General features: G+C 31.4%; 1 long non-coding RNA gene across 1 annotated transcript; it reads right to left on the bottom strand.

Annotated features, from left to right (window-relative positions):
- Positions 1–8,091: 8,091 nt before the first annotated feature.
- Positions 8,092–13,519, bottom strand: LOC132726289 (uncharacterized). Its single transcript, XR_009625172.1, has 2 exons — positions 12,523–13,519; positions 8,092–9,021 (listed from the first exon to the last, which is right to left on the bottom strand). It is a non-coding gene; the product is annotated as an uncharacterized LOC132726289 (long non-coding RNA).
- Positions 13,520–20,408: the final 6,889 nt, after the last annotated feature.

Genomic DNA, 20,408 nt, shown 5'->3' with positions numbered 1-20,408 from the left:
TTTGGTGATTGGAAAACATCTTATAAACACTTTTGTCTACTTGGTGTTATTTTAGTCACGTAGATGATTCTTAAAACAGACGCAAATGTTAAGGAGATAATGCTTTAGCTTTATAGTAATCTTTAATAAAAAGTCCAATTAGATTGCTTCAAAAATTGCTTAAGTGATAACCTATTGGTGCAATAGGTATAACGTAATTCATGAGGTGTTCCTAAATATGATCCACAGCATATTTAATAATCAAATACAGAAAATCGTTTTCTACCAATCTGTTACTCTATAAAGGTTCATTTAAAAAAGAAATATACGATTGTACGATTGACTTTGATATTAATGTTTCTTCTCTCTCAGATATTTAATTTTAAATTTATTTAAGACATTATGATAACGAATAATATTTAGATTATAACATTATAACATAATAATTTTTTAACAATGACATGACATGCAAAATATGTAATTACCAGTGATAAAATCAATCTATGGAAATGTTTATATTTTACTGTTGTCGATTTCTTCCATATCTTTTAAGTAACATTACTATATCTCATTTTTAATTAGTAGATAAAAAGGAACTACTGACACAACTGATCAGATTATGTCCTTTATAAAGATATTAACCTATCATATACGTATGTCAAAATTGTCATTTTTAGTTTCCGGGGTAAAAAGAAATAAATGTAAGAAAAGAAACACGATGTCATACAGTTGGTATAAATATTTCTATCCAATGTTTATATCTGTTATACATAGGTTGTTACCATTGCTTGGTGGACTCTTATTTTATTTTCCAACACGTTAAAGCATTTATATTTTTTAAGTAAAATCAAAAATCTGAAGGAAACGTCAAAAGTGTAAGTACATTTATGTTTGTATAATTTAATGATTTTAATTTTGATATTGAAATATATTTTATGTATAAAATCTCTGACACATTGAGGGCAAAAACATTTGTTTAGTTTCTTTTTCTTTTTAAGTAATCACATTATTATCTCAGCCTTATATTATCTTTATTTATGTTGTTTTCTCTGTTAATAAGAGTTAAAAGTAACTTAAGTTAATATACAAAACAATTTGAACTAACATTAACAAATACAACAGGCGTTTTAATTACTAATCACTGCAACTACATGTATGTTTCGCTTGCAATATTTTTTCTCTCTTATTTTAAAAGGAAAATAATCAAGTACATTTAATCAAAAGTGTATTTTAAACATTTCTGAATTTTATTATATAAATGTAATGGCAGTTTGTATTTAAACTTATAGTAACATATTCTTCATTTTCAATGATTAATTAATCGCTAATGTTCGCGATTCCAATATCTCGTTGTTAAATAATCTATAACCCGTTCAACTGCAATTTTGACACATACAAGCGTATTTTGTTAATTATGAAGTTATAAATCTATACTTGAACTTGCAAAGTATAGTGTATATTGTCACATTATCATATATGCGGTGTTTTTTCTATGCCAAACGCTGGGATTTATGTTAAATTCACCATATCCGGTATTCAGGATTTAAGTCTTGGCAGGTACAAAAATATTCAAATAAATTAATAAAATATCGGAATTAAAAAAGGTCGCTTAATTTCGATGTCGCTATATAATATTATATTTCCTTTATATTAAAGTCACGATTCTGTTTGATGTTGATGCTTAATCACATATAAACCATAAAGTGTTTCTGTAGTTAAAGTTATTAAGTTATTTATGGAATTTTCATTTCAATTTATTAAAACTGCCTGCTTTTTTTTTTCAAAACCTAAATCAACTTTACTCTTTCCTTTGTAAAAAGAATGACTTAAATCAAGGTGTCGCCTTCGGTATTTTATTTTTTTTAACATATTCAGCCTCAAAAGAAAGATAATGAAAACTCGGAGTTTTCTTAATAATATATTTAGTTTACCTCAACACGTAATCTAACCAAATACTCAACACTAAATGTCAATTCAATCAAGTGGGACTTTATCCGTGTCGGCAGTTTTTCAAAAAGATAATTTGAAGAATTGCTGTTTTAATCCTTCTTAGTTGTTGATCAAAGTTGTACAAATGTTTACGCCCACTTGTTGCATCGATAAAATGTCTTTTCTACTGATTGAAATATCGTTACACACCCCGACAATCAGTTCATTCACATTTCGCCTTATTCAAAATCAAGTTTCATCTGATATATAACGTCTAACATTTCTAGATATTCCTAATAGGTTATTTGACACTATATTTATCTTCAAAAAGAAGAAACAGAAAGAACAAGAAGTTATAATTATCTTTGACGTTTGTAATAGAAAAAAAGATTTATTGGCTGATCCAAATCGTGTCTGTTTTTAGATACAATGAAACAAATACGCTCGTAAATAAAAGAATATTGCAAAAACACGTTTGATAATAAGAATATAATGGAAAGAAACACAGTGATCTTTTTAAAGATTGCTTCGCTATATCAACATTTGATGCGGTTTGCATCTTTTGATCTTTTGTTTTGATTTGACGTCTTTACGCGGCACATTGTTGAGTTCAATGAAATTAAATGAGGCGACATACATGTACATGTACTCGTACTTCTTCGGATATGATTGAATGATATTCTTTTGGCGTATTTCTTTGGGTTTACTAACAATGATTGTAAACAATTGTTTAAAAGGTATAACTCATTGTATACATGTTCTTGATTTTATTTTACTGTTTATAATTATCATGTAGTCTCTAACATAACGGTAGACAGGCAAAGACAAAAATCATATTTACCTCCGGGCAATGGAAATTTAAAAGCAAAAGCCCCAACTATGAAAAGGCGTTACTCCTTTTTTTTTGAGCAAATAGAATAGAGAAAGCAAAAGTCCCCAAAGAAAGTCCAACACAACATAATTAAAAATGTTGCAAGCTCGGTTTGATTGAGCCTGTTCATAGTTCATAGCAAGTTCATAGTTATTTGGAGACAAAAAAGCTGTTACCCGTGGGCACATATGCTCAACAGCTTGGATAATGTCTTAAAGCACCGAAATAAAATAAAAGAATAAAGATCAACAAGGCAAAAATCTGATCTGATCTGATCCCTCGGAAGCATTAATCACAACAAAATAACATGAAAATTGCAGATTCGGTTTGTTTGAGTCTGCACATGAGGGATAATGAATAAGCGCAACATCCCTTACTCCCCATAGCACCGGTTTGAGCGGTACTCAATTCTTAATACTTAATAGTGCTGGCATCAATGATCCAAAAGACAAGAAAAATATAACAACACTGAAGTGAAGTTTTACAACTGCCAAACGGCACTTGACACCTGCTGTTGTGAAGTATAAAAATCTGGAAACAAACTGATCCCTCGGAAGCATTAATCACAACAAAATTACATGAAAATTGCAGATTCGGTTTGATTGAGTCTGTACATGAGGGATAATAAATAAGTGCAACATCCCTCCCGCCCCTAGCACCGGCTTGAGCTGTACAATACATCTGCGGATGTTTCAAAATTACAAATTTTACCATTTCATGTTAAATGTTAAATGTTGAATACTGCTCAAATAAAGTAGAGAAAATAAGAATAAAAAAACAATTGCAAGCTCGGTTTTTATTGAGTCTCTTCATTTACGATACTGTCAAGTGAAAACTACCGTCCACGCCCCCTAGCACTGGCTTAAGCAGATTTCAACATTTGCATTCAGACCCTCTTGGGTCAGGGTTAATGGCACCGTTACTAGAACTAGAAAAAAATGGTTTTTGGGACAATAACTAGAGTTAGGAATGAGATCTTGTAATCAAACTATGTGTATAGTAAGTTTAAATGAAGACCCTTGTTTTTTTTTCTTTTGTTTCTTTTAACCGCCTTGGGTGTAGGTCACCGTTACTTAAAAAAAGTTTTCCGCACTATAACAACAGTTAGGCATGAGTTTTTGTAATCAAACTTGGTATTTAGCAAGCGTATATGAAGACCCCAGGCTTGGGGATCAAGGGTCACTGCTACTACATAAAAAATGGTTTCTTGAGAAAACATTAGTTAAGAATTATTTTACACAGTTGATACTTCATGAATTATAGGTAAAGTTCAAATTTTGCTTCAGATCACTTAAAAGTCAAGGTTGCTGGAGGGGGTATTAATCACCTTTTGTTCGGGAACTTGGGTTCTACTTCAAATATAAATCTAAACGAGTATGCGCCTTTAACTTTTATTTCCTTGATAAACGTCAATAAGCGTTGATAAGCGTTGAAAGCGTTGAAAGCGATTCTCGATTTTGACTTGTCTTAATACATCAAGTTCCAGATTTAAACTGACGAGATTCTCAATAACAAAACAAAACAAAAATGATGACGTCGACGTACACATCTTACGTCGCGTAAAGTAGAGTAACATATTGACGCCATTAACAACGTTCACAAATCTGAAGTATTTAGAAATCAATACGTTTCTAACACCTTTAGTGAAAGCTCTAATTATAACAAGTAGGGAGTCCTTAAAACTGTGTAATACATGACCATTTTATAGGGTTAAGGCCCCGGCATCCTGAATCACCCAAGCATCGCCAAAATTGAAGCGAAACGACACTAAAGAAATATCTTTTATATACATGTAAAAATGTTATAAAGCATTGTTACTTGTGATTGCATCATAACTTATTATGACCTTTCATAATTGTATTTCATTTAGTTTTGTTGTCGCGTTTAAGGCACACGCTGTTTCATTTTATATACGCCGTTTTTCATAAAATGGCAACAAGGTGTCGTATTGAAGGTTCCATTTTAACAGCCGTATGAACTCATCGTATTAAAATGTTTTAATCTGCTTTACGCATGTGCGAGTGGACGTGAGCAGTAGCTTGCACTAATGTCCATGAACAGGCTCAATCAAACGGAGTCTACAAGAGTTTTGATCTTTGATTCTATTGTTTAAATGATTAAGAACCATATCGTTTTTATTTTTATTTTTTTATTTCTTTATCACGGTAGTTTGTGATAAATTTCCTAGACTCTCTTAATATTTTTAATGTATTTAATATTGTTATTGAAATCAGAGTATTGAATACGACAAATACTTAGTTATCTGATAACTCTCTTGTTGCGTATAATATGATTTAGAAAGTATAATATGACATAAAATAGATTTAAGATGTTTGTTGTTTGTCAAGATGATCTTTTTAGAAGTTTTTTTTATCCGAGAATATGTATTTTAAAAGAAAAAAAAAGCAAGCGTTTTCCTTCCGTCCTTCATGTTTTTTATTAGAATCTTCACTATATGACAAAAATAATTGGAACTTTTTCGTATGCTTAGTAATTATATTTTGAGACTGTTACATATATCATTTTCAATGTGCATTTATAACAGCTAAAGGATTTATCTTTTAAAAGAGTACTTTGCTGTTACACGCTATATGTTCATATCTTAATTCTCTGCTCTGTTTTGATTCTGATAGTCTGAGGTTTTGTTGACCTGAATTCATCCATTAAATAATATCTAGAGCTGTCCAAATAGATTATTCTAATACAGAGAACATCTGTTATGAGGTGAAATGTAAATGAACTGGAATAAAAGTACAACGATCTCGGAAATTGAGTATAATGGTGATTTGTCTCTCATTGCTGTTTCGGAAATCATGGAGACACTTGCGGCGAAAATTGTGATTACCAGTTACTGATCATGTAACGCCAAAAAAAACCACCAGCAAAAGAAACAAAACAATTATCAATTCTTTATTTTGTTCTTAAATAATTAACATTGTATACCATGTCGATTCCAGTGGTACATATTTTTCCATTTTAGCTTTTATATTTTTCCCGTTTTTTTGTTGTTTTTTTTGCAGATATTTGTTGCACAATGTTACCGCTTATTTATATCAAAATATTGCTGCATCGAAAGGTTTCTGCAAGCATAACGTAAAAATATAAGAGCTTCAATGAAAAATTCAGCCTAAGAGCGTTCATCCGAGCCAAGTGATGTTAAATAAATAAGACAAGGATGTTCATTTTTATTCTTTTAAAAAAATAATTTTATGTGCGAAAAAGTATTGGATGCATTTTATGTTATGTATGACCTACGCATAGCTTAAATCAGGTTGGGTGATATCACGTGACATGTACCGCTAATACTTAACTGCCATACTTATGAATTGCTTTGTTAACATTAATTCGTTAACCTTTGTATATTCATCATGTAAATTTTCATTGAAAGTTGTGTTTTCGTATTTCCCACGAAATTGTTCATTGTAACCTAAAGAACGGTGTCCTGTTTTCAAGAACATTCAATTAAGCAATGCCTGAATGAATGATGCATGAAGTGTTTGATGGTAATATAATTTAAGAAAATCTCGAATGAGCAATTCATCCTCATCAACTGAACCAAGAATTTGTAGTGGTTTCTTGTTTTATTTGCAAAAGATCAAGTTTGTTTTAGTTTTGATTTAAGTTGCATGCCTCCAGATGAGCCAAGATATTTCCAGAAAATAAAACTTGAGGAAATGTACTTAGACTTCAAGAAGAGTAAAAAGATTTAAGTATTAATTAACATGTGATGTACGATAAATGACTGACTTTGCAGTATTTCTTGGAAACTTAAGAATATTTAACGTGCCATTTGCAATGTGTAAACTACTTTCTTTGTTCAATTCATAATATTTTACTTTTTAATACCTTTTCAAAATTTTCATGAAAAGTAGCATGAACCTGTAGGCATGCCGTTTTTAAAGTTTATTAGTAAACACTCGTTCTTTTAGCTTGTGCTTGCATGCATTAAATTCGCATTAGTCAGTTTTACTCACAAAGGTGTTATCGTCGGCAAAACCGGAAGTGTAACTGAATAAAATAATGTCGAATACACATACCGTTTTCGGATTGCTAAAGTAGAATAACGGTTTATTTTACAAAATAAACATGTGTTATTATGGGTGGTGATATGTGTTCACTTGATTGAAAAATGTTATGATAATAAACAGATAATTACGTTTGCGTAAACGTAAGTATAACCTGTTTTACGTGTTGCGGGAACATTCATTTTTATTCAAGATTTCATGTTTAAAAAAAAGCAATATGTCATCATTATATAACCCTGTTATTCTGTTACGAGATGATAGTTTTTCACTACATACAATTAGTCTTTAATATCAAACCATAATGCTATCAAAATGGTTTAATTTTAACTATATTTGTATGATATAACGTCTGATTGGCTTAGTTATAATTAAAGTTATTGGACACAGTGTACAAGTTACTAAAGAAAAGGTACAACTATGTAAAACTAATTTTGACAAAAGACACATCATCATTTAATATGACACAGTATATCAACCACTTTGATGTACTATACTTTAGACCTAATATATGTGTAAGGTATTCCAATTAAACATTTAATGGTAATATTGTCTTCCTATATCCAGCATTTACAACCATACAATAAAAGTTAATTTGCGATTTTTAGAAAATATATTTGGCTATCCAAATGAAGTTGATAACAGGAAAGAAAGCACATAAAAACACAAATTAGTTTAAGGCATGACCATCTTAATGTATTGCCTCCCCTTTAAGAGTTTTAAGATAGACTAGGATTATTGTTAACTGCATTCGAACTTAGGGCCGTGAATTAAAACCCCAGAAAGGTCATCTTTTTTTCTGTTTTTTCTTTCTTTTTTTTTTTTAATTAAGCATTCTTTCGACATAATCGTGTATTCAACAGCTACAGTTTTAATTTATTAACGGGTATTCTTACTACTAAGTAGCTTTCCAGCGACAAGGTTCGAAAGCAGACGGAACTTTAGTTATTGCTGAGATATCTTTCGTTGAAAGATATGGGGTCTAAGATGACGCAATTTCTTTATAAATGAACAAAACCATATATAGCAGATACGTATGAATGTAGAACCAATAGTAGCATTTCTAAGCTATTAAAACGGTAGAACCAAAGATCATCATGCACATATCTTTACATTGCAGATATAGCACCGTCTGGAACTGCGCAACACTTCTAATACAAATAGTTATATTTCCCAGAAGAAAACATAACTGTTTTATAAATAGTCAATTGTGAATAAAATAACAGAACACAGAATGATTGGAATAAGGCCGTGACTTTATGTGCTTTTTGGTGAAAACAAATATCGTCGTCAAAAAATATGAAATGAATGAGAAAAATATGAAAGACAGCTCCCAGCTAAATGCATGGAAAGCTACATAGCAACGCAAAGTGCTGTAAACTATGATAATAAGCTCTGAAAATGCTAAACTCTGCTTGGACTTGCCGCAAAGAGGTCAACGATTAAGAATATAAAGCGGCGTGGCATTTTACAAGAGTAAAACAATAACAAAGCTAAAGAGAAATCGGGGCAAATTGCTCCCATTAAATCTCTTATCAATGAGATATTCGCAATGATAATGAAAAGTCTTGAATATAATTTGACTTAGAGAAGTTACAGTAATACTATATAAAGTCACGACTGGATTTAACACACTAATGTATCAATTACGAGTATACAAACGTATTTGCATTATGAAAGATATATTCTAGTTTTCAGATATGATCAATAAAGTTAGGTATGTGAAAACAGTAAAATAAAACATTTTGATTTCCTATACCATGAAACTTGCAAATTGTGGTCAACTCGCCCAGGAAAAACCAAATAAAACCCAGTGGGAAAAATAGGAAACCTGTACCCGTTTGTCAATGTCATACCACAAAAATGTCGGGTCGCATCCTTGCAAATTCATTTAAGCATTAGAATATATAAAAAGGCACCATTTTAATCATTTAGCTCAATTAATTATTGTTAATACTAATAAATATTTTAATGAATTATTTTTAAGTATCGAGTAATGTTCCAAATTACAACTGTTTATTTCTACAACAAAGTTTATTGTAATCAGACGTAGAGCATCCAATTATTACTTTGAGTGTCAACACATTTCAAACACTAAATACGTGGGATAAAATGTTTTCTGTAGACTGTAATTACTGGACATCAAATTCAAGCACACGTGTCGATGGAGCGGCATGGCATGGCTGAACGGGAAGTAATGAAAAACCGGCTGGATTTAAGCTGAAAAATATAAACACTCGGCAGCAGAACATGTTTATGTAAAATTGAAATACAAATAACACATGGGAAGGGAGGGTGGGATTTAAATAAGCGATGTTTCCACGTCTAATTTTAAACTTTAAATGCGCAGCCTTTACAATGTACGCACGAAAAACTCGTGCTTGGTAAACTTACGAAAACCAGTTTTATCGGAATGTTTTACCGTTTCACACGGATGGGTTTTGATGCAATTACACATATGCACCCGTCAAAAATTAAACGGGATTTATTTCTCAAAAGAAGATAAATCTACTTAATTTATTAACGGGTATTCTTACTACTAAGTAGCTTTCCAGCGACAAGGTTCGAAAGCAGACGGAACTTTAGTTATTGCTGAGATATCTTTCGTTGAAAGATATGGGGTCTAAGATGACGCAATTTCTTTATAAATGAACAAAACCATATATAGCAGATACGTATGAATGTAGAACCAATAGTAGCATTTCTAAGCTATTAAAACGGTAGAACCAAAGATCATCATGCACATATCTTTACATTGCAGATATAGCACCGTCTGGAACTGCGCAACACTTCTAATACAAATAGTTATATTTCAATGAAGAAAACATAACTGTTTTATAAATAGTCAATTGTGAATAAAATAACAGAACACAGAATGATTGGAATAAGGCCGTGACTTTATTGTGCTTTTTGGTGAAAACAAATATCATCGTCAAAAAATATGAAATGAATGAGAAAAATATGAAAGACAGCTCCCAGCTAAATGCATGGAAAGCTACATAGCAACGCAAAGTGCTGTAAACTATGATAATAAGCTCTGAAAATGCTAAACTCTGCTTGGACTTGCCGCAAAGAGGTCAACGATTAAGAATATAAAGCGGCGTGGCATTTTACAAGAGTAAAACAATAACAAAGCCAAAGAGAAATCGGGGCAAATTGCTCCCATTAAATCTCTTATCAATGAGATATTTCTTGACGACAACATTTTTATCAAATACCGAAATGCACATTTTGTGTGTTGAGGGCCACTTAATATTTCAAGAAATGAAATTCGCCACTAATGATTTTCATAGTGAATGCACGTATTTGCGGAAGGAAAATGTAAAGATTTGATACAGTTGATGCCTTGGGTTTTCCTAAGTAGTTATTTATTAATTATTTTCATAACTCCTGCGCTGAAATGGTTAAATGCTTATTGGATACCAGTCTGATCTCGACTACCCTGAAATATGCATCAGTGAAAATGAAGGAAAAGCGAGAGAAGTACATTATCATCTATACCGAAGGAAAGGCGGAACAAGTACGAGATAAACATTTTGCATGTCAAGAAAAAAAATATCAAAAAATAAATAAATAAAAATTGCTCAAACAACCAAAGAGAAACAAAAAGGGGAGAAGGTGTGTAGTACATATTACTACAATACATATATTATAAACGCCATCCTAAAAAGAGTCTGAGCTGAGCATCGGACCGGAAAGACAGGGGGACTTACATGTCTGTTTCAACAAAGCCGTGTGTTAGAGGTATGTAGCAAAGACAACGCGGCGAAAGCGATATGTACGGACCTACACGTACATATCAAATGCTGCTCCTTCAACTTTCGACTAGCCACTTAAAGGCGTCGGCCGGCAAGTTGATTTTTTGCAACCCTGTCCAAATAAGACACAGACAAATTTATGGACATGGCTTACTGGCCGACCGCATGGTCACAGGCCCCCTCTAACGGTTAAGGGCGCACGCCCATTAACACCAATATAAGAGATAACCGCAGAACGCAAGGTGCTGTTACAAACGGTTAACCTAGGAAATGTGAGCATAACTTTATCGCGGCGATATCGTATTTTCTTTAATTTAGAAATATGCAAATGCTGACTTTTTTTCTTTTTTTATGCTCACGACCGGGCATTGAATGCTATGTGACAGACTTAAATCTCAATTTCTTATGCCGCCTTTCCCTCAATACAAAATTACTAAATGAAACGATATGCATGCGTTGTAGCATGCCGATTGATGCTATGCAGTCGCACAATACAGCATATGTTTGGGGACAATTATCACTGGAAAAAAAAATTGCTTGGTAGAACCATTGACCTTTTCAAATAAAACGGTTTTGGTCATCAAAATACATAGGCTGTAAGACGATCAAACGGAAAATAAAATGAAGTAACTTAGATAAAGAGACTATTAGCTAAAGATTTCTAAAGGGAAACAAACAAAACTTGACAAACACAACGTAGCACTTTAAATCAGGTCACTTCCCGCAAAACGTGGAAAACTGAGGTGCCTTTAAACAGACCAAAGACACTGCAAACAAGGTCGTCGGTTCGAATCCTTTATCTTTTATATACATATATTGAAGGAAGTAGAAGTTTCAATTTCTTATTATTTAATGATAATTGGCCCTTGTTTATTATGTATTGCTTAATTCATTAACAAATATGATCGACAATTTCAACTTCTCTTTAATTCGTTAACATTATCAATCAATTTAAATACTTTTAAGAAACTTTGGATTATAACTAATTAAAACGGCATATTTAATCAATGTTTAGAATTTGACAATGTTAAACACGAAAAAAAAAATAAATAAACTTGACGTACGGATGTTAAAATAGGAGGAAAGTCATATAAGAAACAACAAATTAGCTTGAGTGGACTGTCAAAGTTTAGTCCGATAGGCCGCTAGGCCGCAAACTTCACAAAAAAGATAAAATAATCAAAAAGTTCTTTTATGATTCCCTGTTTGTTTTATATATATATATATATATTTTAAAGCTGCATGCCTCCAGATGAGTCAAAATATTTCAATAAAATCTAACTTGAGAAATATGTACTATGATTTTAGGAAAAGTAGAATGATTCAAGATTCAAGTAATATTTTACATGTAATGTGCGATTAATGACTGATTTTCCAATATTTACAACTACATTTCTACTGCGTTACATGTTCTAATGCAGTAAGGACTATTTATGCATATTTTGACAACTTTTTGGTAATTTGCGTGGGTTGTAGATGCTATTGATAATGTGCAAATTGCTTCCTTTTGGTTATCTCGCAATATTATACATTCAAATACATTTAAAAAAAAAATCATGAAAATTAGCGTGAATTTGGAGGCGCGCTGTTTTAATATCAAGAATTGTCAAAAGAACTTCACAATGTGCCGTTTTTATTGTTTTTATAAAATTTCTACAACTGTAAAATTTTAGGTTGCCAGGCTATTCTTTATGAATATGCATTTTTCCTTTCTTTCTTTTATGTAACTTTAAAATGACTTCAAAATTAACTATGAGTCGACAAACTTCTACAACACTAAGTTCAGGCCACTGGGCCGCCAACTTCACGCCGCCAGGCCGCTGAGCCGCTACTAGGCCACTGGGCCGCTAGGCTGCCAACTTCAGACTCAATTACTATACAACTCGTGCATGAAAGAAATATTTCTACTTGATAATCTATCCAACAAATCAAGTTAATATTAAAGATCAATGCAAGTAATTACCTTTTACATGAATAGCGTGAATTAAGGAGTCATTTCCCATCAGCACATTGAACCATGCCATGCCGCTATCCATCAGCCCATAATATCAACCGGTTCCTTCCTTGATATACCTTTGCTCTGGAAGTATTACAGCACGATTCGAGTTTTCACGTGTTCGTCTATATGTCTATAGACATAGCTGCACACACCAGTCTGTATCAGTAATACTACAAAATAAATCAAAAACATGTACATCTGTACACGACTAAATATTTTCCAAGCTCTGTGTTAAGTTTGTTTTTTGTTTGTATTACTTTTAACAATAACTTAGTATCTGTATTTAAAATCGAATTGTAAACTTTATTTAACATATAAAATAATGATTAGTCATGCGGAGATAGCCGAGTCATTGTACTTATGCATATACATGTATAAAATTTACACTTAAGACACGTGTTCGCGCCCACGCCTTGTGTCGCACATGAAGACTTGAAATAAGCAATCTTACAATTTTTCATGACCAAATAGCAAAATGTCAGTGGTAGTAAACATAAAAAACAACAACATTTGATATCTATATTATATATACCATATCGAACCAAGTTAGCAAATTTTGTGTAAGTTATATCTACACTGTGAAATGCATATTGAAAATCACTGCCATACTAAATTCAAAATACACATTTTATAAAACCAAAAATTAATTAAAATAACATGAAATACTTATCTGAAAGACGAATTGGTGAACACTTGAAACCAGCTGTGTTGAACTTTTGAAGCATTTAAAATACCGACAGCAGTTTTAATAAGCGATGTTTCCACGTCAAATTTTAAACTTTAAATGCGCAGTCTTTACAATGTACGCACGAAAAACTCGTGCTTGGTAAACTTACGAAAACCAGTTTTATCGGAATGTTTTACCGTTTCACACGGATGGGTTTTGATGCAATTACACATATGCACCCGTCAAAAATTAAAAGGGATTTATTTCTCAAAAGAAGATAAATCTACTTAATTTTTTTACTAAAAATAAATTTTGATATCTTTTACTGTTAAAAAAGCCTTTCAAATTTAATGACAATAATGAAATATAAAAATGAGTATGGTTTGTGACAACAACAATACCTGTCAATAACCATTACTCATTTTTGTTCATTATATGGAACTTTCTCTTTTACAGACATGACTTGAAAATTAAAACGATGAAACTCATTTTTCTAGGGGTTTATGTGTCCTTTAAAGGCATTTAAAGTACAATTTGAAACGGAACTAAGGTAGATCAATCTCTCCACTATTGATATAAATAAGAATTTCTAGACTCCATTCTAATTGGTGTCGTTTCACAATTCAAATAATTGCTCAATAAGGACGATGAAGCAAAAGTGAAGATATTTTCTAAATATTTCAAAAAATACACTTAGATATATTGAAAAATTTCCCATTTGAATCTAATTGAGAAGTCATCCAAAATATAGGCTTACGTATTGTCATATAAAGATCAAATATTCTTATAGAACATTTCTACGGTTTTGATCGAAACAATACAAATTATAGGATTAATTTAATGGTTCATGACGGTTTTGTGTGCTCATTTACGTTCCCTGTATTCTTGTTACTATATAAAATATACCACTGTCATTAAATATGTCTTTATTGTCATTTCAAGTTACCAAGGTGATGGAATAAATGAAAGAAAAACAGGTCACATGATGTGCTTAAATTGTTATATAAACAGAAAGAATTTGCGGTCACACTGGTCTACAAGACAGACGTATATTTTAATTCTATGTGGGCTTAGATTGATACGCATATTCAGTTAGCTTCATCAGGATACCGGGCGTCAAAGGTAAGTGAAAGTTTTAATTGGTTATATTTTTTTTGTAAATTCCTTATCAATTGTAAAATTCTTAAAAAGAGAATGATACAAAAGCACTTGTGCATTTTATTATCTTTTGTTTGGTAAAACAATTCGAAATGTCACCGCAAAATTTAGTTATCTAGATAAGTAACAAGTTATGATTAATTCGTTATTTATACAATAAATTATTGAAATACGCTGTACGCTGTATAAAAAGGTATTAGAAAATTGTTTCAATTACGTGAAAGTTTTAATGGATTTTATACAATATATAAATGCATTTGGCATTCATAACAATCTCCTTTAAAAGTTACTTAGTCTATGAATAAAAAGTCGTTAAAAACGAATAATAATAATAATAAAAACGTTTCTAAAATGTTCTATAAAAGGTTAATGGTTTGTATACGCAACGCTTCTAGTTTTATTTGCTTCTTCCGTACATTCATACAAAGTCGAAAGCTAAAGTCCATCGACACTTTTGTAAAAAACGTCTCAGGTGATTTTAAGCTAAACTGATATTAATTGCAAATATTTTGTCTTTTGATAGTAGACCGATTGTAACCTTTAATAATGAGATGCCGGATTACGTAGTTTATGTCAAAATACTCTTGAAATCGTGTTAAGACAACAACGGCGAAATGAATTTATTACCAGTCTTGATTTTACTTCAGTGATTTGTTGTTGTGTGTGTTTTTTTTCTAGTCATTCAAAATCATTTATCATTTATTCCAATACCCTATAGTGTCGAAGATTGAATGCTACTGCAGCCGGTGCTTTGGGGCATGAGAGATGTTGCACTGTACATAATCTCTAATGAAATAACTCATTCAAACGAAGTCTGCAATATTTTTAACTCTGTTTTGTATTGCTTTCAAAAGATCTCCTCTTTTCCTTTCTCTTGAAGGGTTCTTCTTAACAATGTATCTAATGTCTCAGATGAAGCGATTAACATTTGCATGATCACTTACAAAATTGATGTATGAGAGCGTTTGAGTCGCGTCATGACAAAACTAACATAGTGCTTTGCGACAAGCATGGATCTAGATCAGCCTGCGCATCCGCGCAGTCTGATCAGGATCCATGCTGTTCGCTTACAAACCCTATAGCAAGTAGAGAAACTGATCTGATAGCGAACAGCATGGATCTTGATCAGACTGCGCGGATGCGGATCCATGCTGGTCGCAAACGCACTATGTTGGTTTTGTCATGACGCGGCTCATTTTTGTTTATCTAAGAAGACATTTAAATAAATGATCTGTTTAAAATTAAGTTTATTTTATTTTAGGTTATTTTATGACCCACTATTAAACATTCAACCTCTGTAGCGGTTATTTTTCAATACAGACATTCTCGTAATGCATTCCCACTTTACGTTTATTGTTTTAAATCAGTTGGGAGACTGACGACATTTGCTTGGATCATTCAGTTGTCATTTGAACTATTCAACCTAATATTAGTCACATTATCTAAGACAGCAAAGTAAAATGTGTCTGTAGTGTAAATATAACCATCTTGTGTAGACTTGAGAATTCTCATTTGATAAATCATACAAAAAAAATGGTATGTGCTGTGCAGATCAATACATATATAGCAAGTTAATGACCGAAAATTCCAACTAAAGAAAACCATTGAAATAACGTTTAAATATATCAGCAACATAAACCTTTTAATAGGTAATGATCAACTAAGACTTTGAATATGAGTAGGGGAAAGTTCTTTGTTATTTTTCTCTCTTCAAATTGCCACACATTAGACGTAACTCTGAACTTAAAAGGTAATTTTTATTTTTACTTTCGAAAGTATGCAAGGTGTTTAATTGTTTTATTACTTGTAACTTCACTTTTGAAGCCAACACAATTTTCATGTATTGAATTCCACCAGTGAGAATAACGTTTTCAAGAGCTGTAATGTAAGGTCAGTGATTTCAGGTTGATATGCCGCATAGTAAACTGCACTATCGCCAACGATACTTAAGGACAATGAAAACGCACGGTCGAGATAATTGCATTTTAACAAGGAAAATATATTTCTTTTAAATATTTTTTCACTGTTTCATAAAACCGAATGCATTCCGGTCATTTAGATACCAAAGTTATGAAAAATGATTGCATTTTAAAGAAGTTATTGCATAATAAAGACAGTACCCAAAAAATCAAAAGTAACACTTTTGGCTAATTGTGATAAGATTACAACAGAAAACGGATTGAACCAATTCATGGTTACTTTATGAAATGATTTTTTTAACTGTTGATTATTTACTTGTTTTTCACACCTTTCTAGAAATGTTAGACACAAATGAGCAATTAAAATCTTTATGAAAATGAATATTAAACTATGCCAATGGTCAGTTTTAGAAATCGTAAAAGCTCACATTAGAAATTACATATATATGTACACACTTTTCCTCTATAAAAGTTGCTAAATTTCAAACACTACTGAAGACTTGCTAGCAAATTGTATGCAATGGTTCTACAAAGAAATAACCGCTGGGTAGATTTAGCACAGATTCAGACTGGTCTATCTTTCAAACAAAGCGCCAACCTTTTTGGTGTCCATCAGTCTACAATTTATCGGCTTCACCAGCGTTTTCGCACTACACTACCGGCCGAATGGCGTCAGATTCCACAGACGACTATCCGCACCGTAAGGTCTATGAGGCGACGATGTACATCTGTAATAGACGCTGATGGAGGGCATTGTCTAAGGATCCCGACGGTGACATTACGAAAAGACATTTATGAGTGACTTTTTGGATTTTCATTTTGGTTTTTGCCTTTGTTAAGTTTGCATTACTGTGATGAAAAGGTGTGATTTTGAGATTTCCACCTTAGGTTCTTCGATTTACTGGTGTACATTTGATTTTAAACATTTTGAATTATTTTCAATTGTTAAGTTTGCGTTTTGTATTAAAGTTATGATATATATATCTAATGGAGTCGTTAGTGTTTTGTTTTCATGTAATATAATGCATATAGAGTGAGCGTGCGTTTTCATTGTCCTTAAGTAGATAAAGGCACGTTTACACCGTCTTGTTTGTGTTTTGTTGATAGTACGACTGGATAAGTACATATAGTGTTCAGTCGCCTAATTTGCACAGTTTATTGCGCAAGTTTATCGTTTTTATTACATAACTTTATTAAACTTCCCTAGTTCATTAAATATGAAATCAAGCAAAATCTTTCCTTTAGTAGAGAATTAAATAAGCAATCTAATTATAAAATCTCAAGACTTTGTTCATATGTTGATATTTTACGAACATTTCTAATACCCGATGAAATGCTTAATACCAATATTTTATCACGTACATATGTCCAGTTAAAATGTTGTAGTCATTTTGAGTTAAGGTCAATTATATCAAAACGTTATAACTTAACCTTTTATCTGCTTAAGCCGAAGTGAATTCGAATTTTGTGTGTGCTTTTTGACATTGCCATGCGCATGAGTTTACGTTATCGTCAACGTTTTTGGTGGTCTCGTTATTTTAAGAAAAAAAGTATATAACTCAATAGTGTACTTTGAAAAGCAATTTAAAATAATTTATCGGAGAAAACATGGTTAGACAGAATATAAATATCTTCGGGAAAAAAACTGAACTAGAAAAGGAAGATTTTTTTTAAAAATCTGATACACCTAAGAAGAAAGTTCGTTTCTGGAGCCCTTTTCATCAATTATCAATTAGCGAGTAAACCATAACAGAAAGATCATTTATACTATTTAATTTATTTTAGAATGGCCAGTGAGATTTCCAGTTTGTCATTTTTAAAAGCCCAATGACAGACATTTAACCTGCCAAAAATTATACATGTATGCATCATTGTAACTGTGATACTCTGTGCAACCTTTTTGAGCAATAACAACTTATTTCTGACTTTTATTTCTGATCATTAACATTTTATGCATGAATAAACGGTAAGAATGGTCATTCAATTAGAGTATTCATCGTTAAAGAAACCAATTGGATGCTATCTCTCACGCAATAGCTGTAATGAAAGACGTTAGTCGATTTTACAGATATGAGTGTTCTACTATAATTAACTAGGACAAATTAGATGATAACCTGCCAAAAATAGAAATCATTTTCCTTTTAGAAAGTCATATTACGCTTCATTTTATGATGAAGCGTTTTGATTAGGTTTCTTAATAAAGATTGTTTATAAATAGGTAATTGAAAGAACAGCTTATTTTCAACATTACTGATAATTTACGACAATTTACTTAAAATAGATTCAGAAACACTATAATATGTGACAAGTTTTTATGAAATATTAACCTGTGATGACTTTAAAATGTCGTAACATTTTTTATCCCCGCCCCAAAAAGTTATATTCTAAAGATATGTTATTCTTTTTATAACATATTGTCATTTTTTACAAAAGCAACGGGGTCATTTCCTCACTTCCGGACAAAGCCGCAATTTTAATTAATGATTTTTTCGTTTTCGAAGTCGGAATGTTTTAAATAAATCTTTCTCTTGATTTTAATAATCTTTGTAGGTACTACATATGTTAGAGTTGTTTATACATTATCGTTAGGAGATTTACATCAAATATACTTTAGAAAAACATTTCCGATACTTGTTACATTGTATTCAAACTGAGTTATCACTTGTAAAGATAAATTTTAAAGTGATTCTGTTCTTTCAGGTTTACATTTGTTACAGCGTTAAAAGATTTTAAAACATTATCATAATCCACTAAACCCTTTTGATCATAGACAGTTCATATTATTTTAGACGTTATTCATACTGTCGAACATTTGCCATTTTGTCTTTTAGATAATGCACATTTCAACATACAAAATCTTTACTGAATGGAAAGTTTACATTATCTTAAATAATAAATGCAATAATGTGATACTAATTCAAAATAATTTTATTACAAGGAACACGTCTGTAATAATTTCACAATTAATTATATAAATTCTTCTTTTTATTTTATTGTCTTATTAAAGGTTACAATGTCATCTAAGGAAACCAACATGAACTATTTTAGTCTGTATCTCTATTTCATATAAAAGAATTGTTATAATGTGAAAGGAAAGTATCTTTGGTATTCAGTCAATATTGAGATGTCAGCCCTTACGTCACTCCGTTGAACTAGTGGGAAATGCTTGATAATGTTGTCTGAGTTAGGACTTTATTGGAAAATTGTTATCAGACTGTAAGGAGATTCGTTGAAAGAGATAAGTGTTTGTTGTACTTAACGGGATAATCAATTATGGAAAAATAATTAAACAGATCAAGTTTTTCATATTATTTTGAACGTTACACCAGCTAAAATGGTAAGTTGAATATCTGATATTTTAACAATTCAATTTAAGATTCTTATAAACTGTATATATGAATTTGCATTACTGTAATTTTGTTAAAATGATATATGGACACATTCGCACTATGGTTGACTCGTCACCTAAATTTATCTTTGATATAAAAAGAAAGCTAGATTCATTACTGTAAAGAAAGCGATATGTGCTATCTAAGGCTAATCAGAGACCTTACCTGGTAAAAGTAGTATCTACATGGTTAAATTAATTTCATTTTCTAAAGGCTTAAATTTTATTTAAAGTGTCACTTGTGTATAGTTTATAAGTGCAAAAATAGAACATTTTTATAACCTTTTTAAAACAATTGTGAACTTCATAAAAACATTTTTTTACATTTGGAAAATGAGGATTTGAATAGAAATATATGCTAAGATCTAATTGCGAAGTGCCAGTAATGTTAATTGTTAGATATAAAGAAATTTTTAGCAAGGGACATTATATAACATTAATTTGAATTTTGCCATTGGTACGGGCACCAAACATTAATACACATCCCATTTGTTCAGTTTAAACGGTTTCCTAAGTAATAACTAAATAAATATTTAACACATAATATTTTCCTCCAGTATTTTGGAAATGCATCATTTTCGCATGCAGAGATATAAGTTTGCCTAGACCAGAGAGAAATTTTGATACATTTTATATGATACAGGGAGTTTTTCACAATGGTTTAAAAAGGAACATAAATACACATTAAAATAGATCTGATCATTTTTTCAACCATGAG

This window comes from Ruditapes philippinarum, unplaced genomic scaffold, assembly GCF_026571515.1.
Source record: "Ruditapes philippinarum isolate M1 unplaced genomic scaffold, ASM2657151v2 ctg523_1_1_1_1, whole genome shotgun sequence".
NCBI lineage: Eukaryota > Metazoa > Mollusca > Bivalvia > Venerida > Veneridae > Ruditapes > Ruditapes philippinarum.
This window is presented reverse-complemented; position numbering and strand designations above follow the sequence as displayed.